Below are 8,158 nucleotides of genomic sequence, written 5' to 3'. Positions count from 1 at the left end.
CAAAGAAAATATTCATACATTTTAGTTTAAAAATTTGATCATTTTAGTATATCTTTATATGGAGCTCTTCTTTTAAAGGAGATCAAAATAGTCTGAAAATGGCTGCCACCCCCAGCCTCTTTAAAAATGGAGACATAGATTTAAATTACATGAAGACTCCCTTGCCAATTTCCATAGCCCTCTCCCACTGACGCCAAACACAAAGGCAGCCGCACGAGATTTTCATGCATATTTGGCATCCTTAGCGTCAGACACAGAGACAGATGCGCACGAGATTTGCATGCATATTAGGCCTCCCTAGCTCCTGACCTTTCGACTTGCCTAATTTACATTCCGGCAGGTTTATCAAGAAATTAACTCTGCTAAGTTTCAAAGAGTTATCACAGAGACAAAAATAAGAAATGGAAATATTATCGTTTCTATGTCACAGTATGTGAACAAGTAATGTCCTCACATGCACATGCCACAGTATTTCTTGACTTTGTTATACTTCCAACTCTTTGAACTCATAAATCCTTCGTTGATATTTTATTTTTAATCTCGGTGCAAAACAACGTTTGTTGTTTGCATCAATTAAACTACGTCACCAATGAATTTTGACCTTGCCCTTCCAAACTTTCCTGTAATGTATCGGTGTTAGGTAAATTCAGACCCAGGATATACATTTTTGTTTACCTTAAATATAACAGAATTATACCAAAATTTAAAATATTCCTATACACATAAAATTAAAATACATAACGCAAGTGTGAAGGATTATGATTTTTTAAAATATATTATAATTTTTTTCCTTTCTCTATTTCAATAAAACAATTTAACAGAAAGCCTTTTGATTTTTATGAGTTTTCAGAACAAAAATTTTCATTGCAGGAATCTGAATAGCTGCCTGGTGCAACTACAAGATAGAAAAGCACAAACATGTACATTATACATATTAAGCCATAAGTACCTGCAGATACATATATATTGAAGGTATGAAATACTGCAGGTTTCTTGAGTTTGATTTTTGAGTCCCAGCAATTTTTTTTCCTTTTGTATTTGTAAATTTTCAAAGTAAGTTTATTCATAGACAGTTCCCTAGTACGCAAACATGCATATATCATATACCTAGTAGTATATCAGCTCTGATACAGATGTTTTGGACTAGGTGAGACAGTGCCTTGTAAGGCCAAAAAAATAATTATCTTGTTTCCTGCTACCAGCCTGAAAAAAAATTGGGTAGGTAGGCAGGAAAATTATTTTATTTTTTAATTTCTTTTTATTTTCGATATGAACTAATACAAAACCAAATTAAACATGTCATAGACCAATATTTTCATTACAAATTAAATTTTGTCTTTTGATGCATGACTCAAGTAGTATGTTATGAAAGTCCATATTTAAAACATATACTCGGTAGTATCATAAAATACTACGAAATACAAATAGGGCCACATAAAAAAATATTTTTATCTCGTAATTATCTCGTTATAACAAGAAAAGATCTCGTTATTACGAGTTTTATCTCGTTATTACGTTCGTAATTACGAGATAAAAATATTTTTTTATGGGGCCCTATTCGTCTTTCGTAAAATACCACTTGAATATACATTATTTTTTTTTTCAGGTTTACCGTTCAGAACATGGAACATGAAATTACAGAAATTCCAGATTTTTTCCAAACCTAAAAAACTGTAGGGTCAGGTGCGAAAAATTAAGGTAGGTTGGGTAACAGGAAACAAGACTATAATTTTCTTGGACCTGAGTACAGCTGTCTCTCCCTAGGGGCTGAGATATCTCTGTCTCGGCCCATTGTCATGGTGCTGTCTCGCCCTCAAATGTCAAATCATTATTTCTGTTTATTTGTGTGAATTAAGAGTAAAATTCATATTTAAGTAAGAGATTTTATATCAAAAATTTGTCTAGATATGAACACAGATATTGCGAATTCACAGATATAGCGAGGTAACCTTGGATCCCCAGCTATGTAAATTAATGAATTCCTTATACGGATAAAACAAATTATGGTTATAGCAAAGTATTTTCATAGGTCCCATTGACTTTTCTTTAACAGAGTTTTACTATATAAGGTTAACATTTCGACTTTCTACAAGACCTTTCTGAGAACTTCAAACAACCTTAAAGGACATTGAGAAGTTATAAACATTATCATGATAAAATAAAAACTGTTGCATGAAGAGATTTAATTTTTCAAGATTCATTTTGAGATTCTGAATTAAATTATAAATTAAAGAGTTATCCTTCTTGGCTGAGAATCCAAGTACCTTAACAGATTTTTAATAAGTCTTGTAAAATTATAAATGCTTGAACCATAAAACAGCTTTAGATTATAGGATAAACCAGTTTGTTTGCACTGTTTTTATCGTTTTATTAAGTAAAATTTAACAATATTTTAAAAGATAAATGAATTGTTTATCCTATATTTAAGGATATTAGAACAAAATAAGAAGAATAATTGTCAAGTGCCCACTGATGCTGGAGTCCATGCTGTAGAAAAGACATGAAACAGAAGTGAGAAAATGTCGACATCAGTCATCTATGAAGATGGAGATTGCCTCTATTCTAAAATTTCCGAGGAAAATGGTGTTGTCTGCCTCATCCAATGATCACTCCATTTGCAGACTACCAGGTAATCTTTGATTTTGTCAATACTTTGTGCCTGAAAAAAAATTAATGATAAAACATTTTAAATCGTCATAAAGATTTCAGTGCATAAAAATACTTTTAAATTTGTGCAAAGTGAAATATAAAGATACAATAAAAATTCAGATTGTGCTCATCATATTAATATGAATTGTTTACTTATCAAAAATACATATACTTGGTCAATTCTCATTTTCAGGTTTCAATCTGAGGTATACATAGGAAGAGCAAAATCTTTCTCATTCATACAATGTAAACACTTACAACCTGTGATCCAGAAAAATGTCCTGATTGTTTAGTCCAACATAAGATGGATTTCAATTTGACACGTTATTCTGAAAAATTGAGTGAACAGTGCAGGCATGTCTTTGTTTCAATATCTCGACTCTGCATGGTCATCAAAACTTTGGACTCTTGTGATTTATTCATCCTATAAAAACATAATTTTGTAAGCAATAAAAGTACAGTGTATAATCAAATATTCTATGCTTCAGTTATAATTACATTTTTTTTTATCAATGTTTGTTTATTCTTTCAAATGGTGAGATAGTGCAGTATTACAGGTGCTTACACACAGATTTGCAGTTAATATTTTCTCAAATTTTCTGTAAAATATCACAACTTATATAACAAGAGGCTCATGAGCCACATCACTTATAATTACCTGAATAGCTTTGACGATGCAGTTCTTTACCAGATTTCCCACTTGTTATACCTTTTGTGACCCAACCTAACCCCTGGGGTCATAATTTGAACAATTTAAAATCTACACTACCCCACAATGATTTTGCATAAGTTTCAGTTTTGCTTGCCTAGTACTGGTAATGCCAAAGAAGAAGATTTTTATAGATTTTTCTTGTATATTTCAATGTAAAAGTTGGGTTCCCTATTTGTAGTCCCACTACCCCAAGGGTCATAATTTAAATAATTTAGAATCTACACTACCCCAGGATGCTTCTGCATAAGTTTCAACTTTTCTGGCCAGTGGTTCTTTGGAAGAAGATTACGAATGATGAGGGAAAAATGTAACATGTATTCACATCTGACAGGTGCTGAGCTTCAACAAATCATTCTCAATACATGTATTTAAAAGAGACGGGATATTTTGAAGATCTTGAATATTATATGGTAAACTTACTGCCTTTGTTATGCAAATCATCTTTACTTTAGTCAGGGTTTCTGCTTCTCTCCTTATAATGCAGTGGCTAAATCAAGCTTAACATTGCTGAAAGAAGAGGAAGATTAGTGTTATAAAAGAGTACAGCCATTACAAACTAAAGTGTTCCAAGGAACACATATATCACCTGCTTTTAGCTTCTTTAAAGATGTATCTATATAATCTAAGAGTGGTCAGCTATTTTTATGCTACTAGCATATACAGAATGCAACCCTCAACTGAATAATTAAGTTGAAATCATCATAAATAATTATTTATCATTTTACATGTGTTACATGTTTCAAAGCAATTGTCACATTGCACGATCCACTTTGTGAGATTCCATCCCAATGTATTTTCATAATAAAGATATTAGTTTTTGTGGTTTACTGAATATCATATAGTTTAAAAGAACAGTTTTATGAGCTCATAAACATGTATAAAATTAATGTTAATTATCATCATACATCACTCAATATTTAAAAAAGTCTTTAGTTAACTTAAAGTTTCTGGGGTATCTTTGTAAAGTAGGTCAAAGTTCAAGTCAACCAAATACAGTACTAGCAAATAAGGGCAACAATATAAACAAATTTCTTTGATGTACTCAGACTGACCCATCAAAAATACCCCAACCCAATCATTTTTTCAGCACTTTGAATTTTTTATTTAAAAAAAAAATTGTTTTATTTATTAGAAATAGATACTGTTTCCTTTTAAAATTGTGGTATGTGATTTCTTTTGGATGATTTTAGATTAATATTTTTTTTACAATATATATTTCATCTGTCTAGATATCCAGTGTGTATTGAAAATATTAATAAATTTCTGTCGAGTCTGGAATTTTTTAATGACACTTTGATATCAATTTGATCAATATTATTAAGCCAAAAAAGATACGTACCTACCCACCTTGAAAAATGTGTGTCAGGGTACATCAAACAAAAATATTTTAATTATGCTCTACGGTTTTTAAAAACAAGTACTTTAAATGAAAATCTTGGAATTAACATGATTAAGGAAACAGAAATTTTCAAATTAAGTTCACATTTGAGCAGTATAGGACTTTACAGAAAAAAACAATGCTGTTGAGGCCTGCCCTCTCCCAACTCAGGATTAGGTTGGTATATAGGTAGATGAGAAAATTATTCTCAGAAAAATTACCAGTAATTATAAATTAATAATGTGTTCTCCAGAATACAAAAAAAGTTAATTGCTTCTTGGAGATAAAAAAAAAAAAAATTTTGCGTCATTTTAGCCAGTTGGTTGGGACAGGGCAATAAATTTTTTTTTTTTTTTGAGATGACCAGACTGAGAATTTGAACTCTGAATATGTGCATGACAGCTAGTATTACCGGGTAATGGAAGATTCCCATTGATGTTACATGTATATCAATTTTATTTTAAAGTCTGTACTCAGATGAAATAATTCAGCCTATCTTAACTTCTTGTGCTGATCAAACTATTCAGACATGTTCTTCTATTTAGTTTTTCTGTTTTCCTTTCATGAATACTACATATATAATTACTTTCTCATTTAAACTGCAAGGTCAAGACAAATCATTATTTTCTGAAACAGTACGTGCATATTCATCTACTTTATGCCTGGTTCTGCTAATTAGTTCATCAATATGCATGCATGTACTGTGATAAATGACCATTATAGAACTCAATCCAAAGACTTGATGAAAAATTACATGCACATTTTAATATTATAAAAAGATTTGAAAAATAATTCCAAAATGTGTCATCTATTGAAAACTGTTTTGATGTCCCCAGGGTGTTGATACTACACATAAGGAAAAAATAAAAATGCACTTTAGATCTCTAGCTTATTATTTATTTGCCAAATGCATGTAGTATGTACATGGAATGTTATAAATTGAAAATTGAAAATGAAAGTAAGAATAAAATTTTAAAACTTTAGTTACTAAGTTAACTACCTGTTATATTCTTTTTGGTATTATTTCACCTAATTGTTTAACCATATTCGTGTTCTGAAACACCCCTTTTCATATTCCACACATGGGCTTACATTCAGACCGTTACTGAACACGAACGGTTAACCATGAGCACTAGGGCTGTTGTTCTAATGTCAGCAATATCACGCGTTTTGAAATATATTTATATTCTTAGCATTTGTAGACACTTCTTTCTTGTGTGTATATAAGCTAGGAAACAACAACAGCTGCAAAAAGTACCATAGAATATATAAACAACTTACGTTTTAAACACTGCGCCTGGCAAGCTTGCATCATCATGCCCACAGCCATTATCCACAAGTTGTACTTCGTTAGATTCGGACTATTTTCTCGTAGTTTATAATTAAATTTGTTAAATGCTGTTAAAATTTATTTTAATTCAAAGTAAAAGTTATATTATCGATAAAAGCAATTTAAATTAATTCCTTGAATTTTTAACGATTTTTTGGAAATTTACTTTGCAAAGGACGACTACTCCCTTCGAAAACTGGTTCCCGGCCCCGTAATCTAGACGCCAATGGACGAGTTTACCATGTTAAATCTCCGTAGACTTTGAATTTGCCGCCGTGTGTATACACTGGTTGACCTCGAGGGTTCGGATAAACGGCGGAAGGTTGGAAAAAAAATGATCTATCGATCGGAACTGGGTTGAAAGCCAAGGTATTTATATATTTTGAGATTTTATGCGAAAAGTGCTTACAGTAACTTGGTGGGACAGACTATAAATTGAGAGATAAAGGGTAATTTTACATTATGAAAAATTAGCACACCCCACCCCTAAATACAAGTAAATAAATAATGTAATGTTTTCTATAACTCGCTGTTAAAGACCTGCGTACTCGAAGACATCATTTTTTTTTTCATTACCCATTTTGAAATTGATTGTCCTACATATGAAATGAATCTTTTTGAATGCTATATTGTTCACAAGAAAGAAAAAAATCTCTCATTTTTTTTCCACTCCCCTTCTCTCTCTCTCTCTCTCTCTTTTTACTTCATACCATAAAATAGATGGCATTTTATTTTACTCTATTATCCTACTTCTTATCTTTTAAAAACAATTTAATCAGTTCATGTAGCATTTATAATTCACTGCTTGAATCAGAGACATAAATAATACGTGCATGTATTTTTATTGTACTAAATTCAACAGTTGATAGAAAGAAGAACCTTGAACAGAGAGTTCCGAAGGGTAGCTTCCGAAAGATCATCATCATAAAGAAGAAAGCACCGCATATAATACTGTGTCTACATCATAAAGAAATGCAAAATCTACCGCACGGAATGCTAACTGGACCGGACATAATATTTAATGATCAGCATCATCATAATAACAGAAATACTACACATAATGATGAATGTACTGTATATAATGTGAGAAGTACGTAATATATTGTTGTGTTTACTGCATATAATGTTAGAACTACCGCATATAATGTTAGAACTACCGCATATAATGTTGGAACTACCGCATATAATGTTAAAAGCACTTCATATAATGATAGATGTACATAATATAATGACATATCTACATCATATAATGAGAGAAGTACTGCATGTAATGGAGGTTGTACACTATATAATGTAAAAACTACTTCATATAATAAAAATAGTACCGCATATAATAAAGGAAGCACTGCATATAATATTTAATCTTCATATAAGACAGTCCCGGCGTTCCATAGAAAAGTGTGCAAGTTTAACCCTTATCAGTTGAGTGACGTAAATGTTACGTCATAGTCCAATGAGCTCGAAGATCTTGCGGATCTGGGGCCCGGTAAAGTCAAGTCTACCCTATCAATGAGTTTATTACATTGATGAATCCATTCGATGAGCAAATGCACTAAATTTCTATTATTTTTTTTTATTATTTATTTTGTTTTAAAGGCAGTCTGATATAGAAAGGATCACTATTTCAGCTTTGAAAACCGTGTGCTTTCCTAGCATAGATACTTTTTAAATTGTGAATGTACTTTTTAAAATGCTACATTTTTTTGCGACCGATTTGATGCTTTGCATCAATTTTACTTGTTTTTTCCTTTTACCTTATCATGATCTAGTAAAAGGAAAAATATGAAAATAAGTAAGTGTGAGTTAGGCCTTAATCATCACACTAAATTATTTTTATATTATTTATATCTTTAATAGACCATGATGAGGAGCACATGGCAGTCGACAGGGGATGTCTACTCCTCCATGACAACTGGTCCATCTCAGGAGTCCTTGCTCTGTTCACGATTTGGTTTCTTTCAGTGTTGATTTATTTACTGATTATCTTCTTTTTTTACTGAATACATGTACCTCTAATTACATATTTTTGAAAGTATCTGTGTATGTTTGAAATTAAGCAACATGCAAAGTGTGAAGGATGAGACAGATC

General features: G+C 31.4%; 2 long non-coding RNA genes across 2 annotated transcripts; one reads left to right on the top strand and one right to left on the bottom strand.

Annotated features, from left to right (window-relative positions):
- Positions 1 to 1,609: 1,609 nt before the first annotated feature.
- LOC134252174 (uncharacterized) lies at positions 1,610 to 2,930 on the top strand. Its single transcript, XR_009988917.1, has 3 exons — positions 1,610 to 1,698; positions 2,429 to 2,629; positions 2,843 to 2,930. It is a non-coding gene; the product is annotated as an uncharacterized LOC134252174 (long non-coding RNA).
- On the bottom strand, positions 1,870 to 6,136 carry LOC134252173 (uncharacterized). Its single transcript, XR_009988916.1, has 4 exons — positions 6,021 to 6,136; positions 3,782 to 3,868; positions 2,908 to 3,073; positions 1,870 to 2,659 (listed from the first exon to the last, which is right to left on the bottom strand). It is a non-coding gene; the product is annotated as an uncharacterized LOC134252173 (long non-coding RNA).
- Between the last annotated feature and the right edge of the window lie 2,022 nt (positions 6,137 to 8,158).

The sequence above is a fragment of the Saccostrea cucullata genome, unplaced genomic scaffold (assembly GCF_032062105.1).
Source record: "Saccostrea cucullata isolate Sc308-1 unplaced genomic scaffold, CSIRO_AGI_Scuc_v1 ctg1890, whole genome shotgun sequence".
Taxonomy (NCBI): domain Eukaryota; kingdom Metazoa; phylum Mollusca; class Bivalvia; order Ostreida; family Ostreidae; genus Saccostrea; species Saccostrea cuccullata.
Note: the sequence above shows the minus strand (reverse complement) of the source record. Positions and strands in the feature narration are given on the sequence as shown.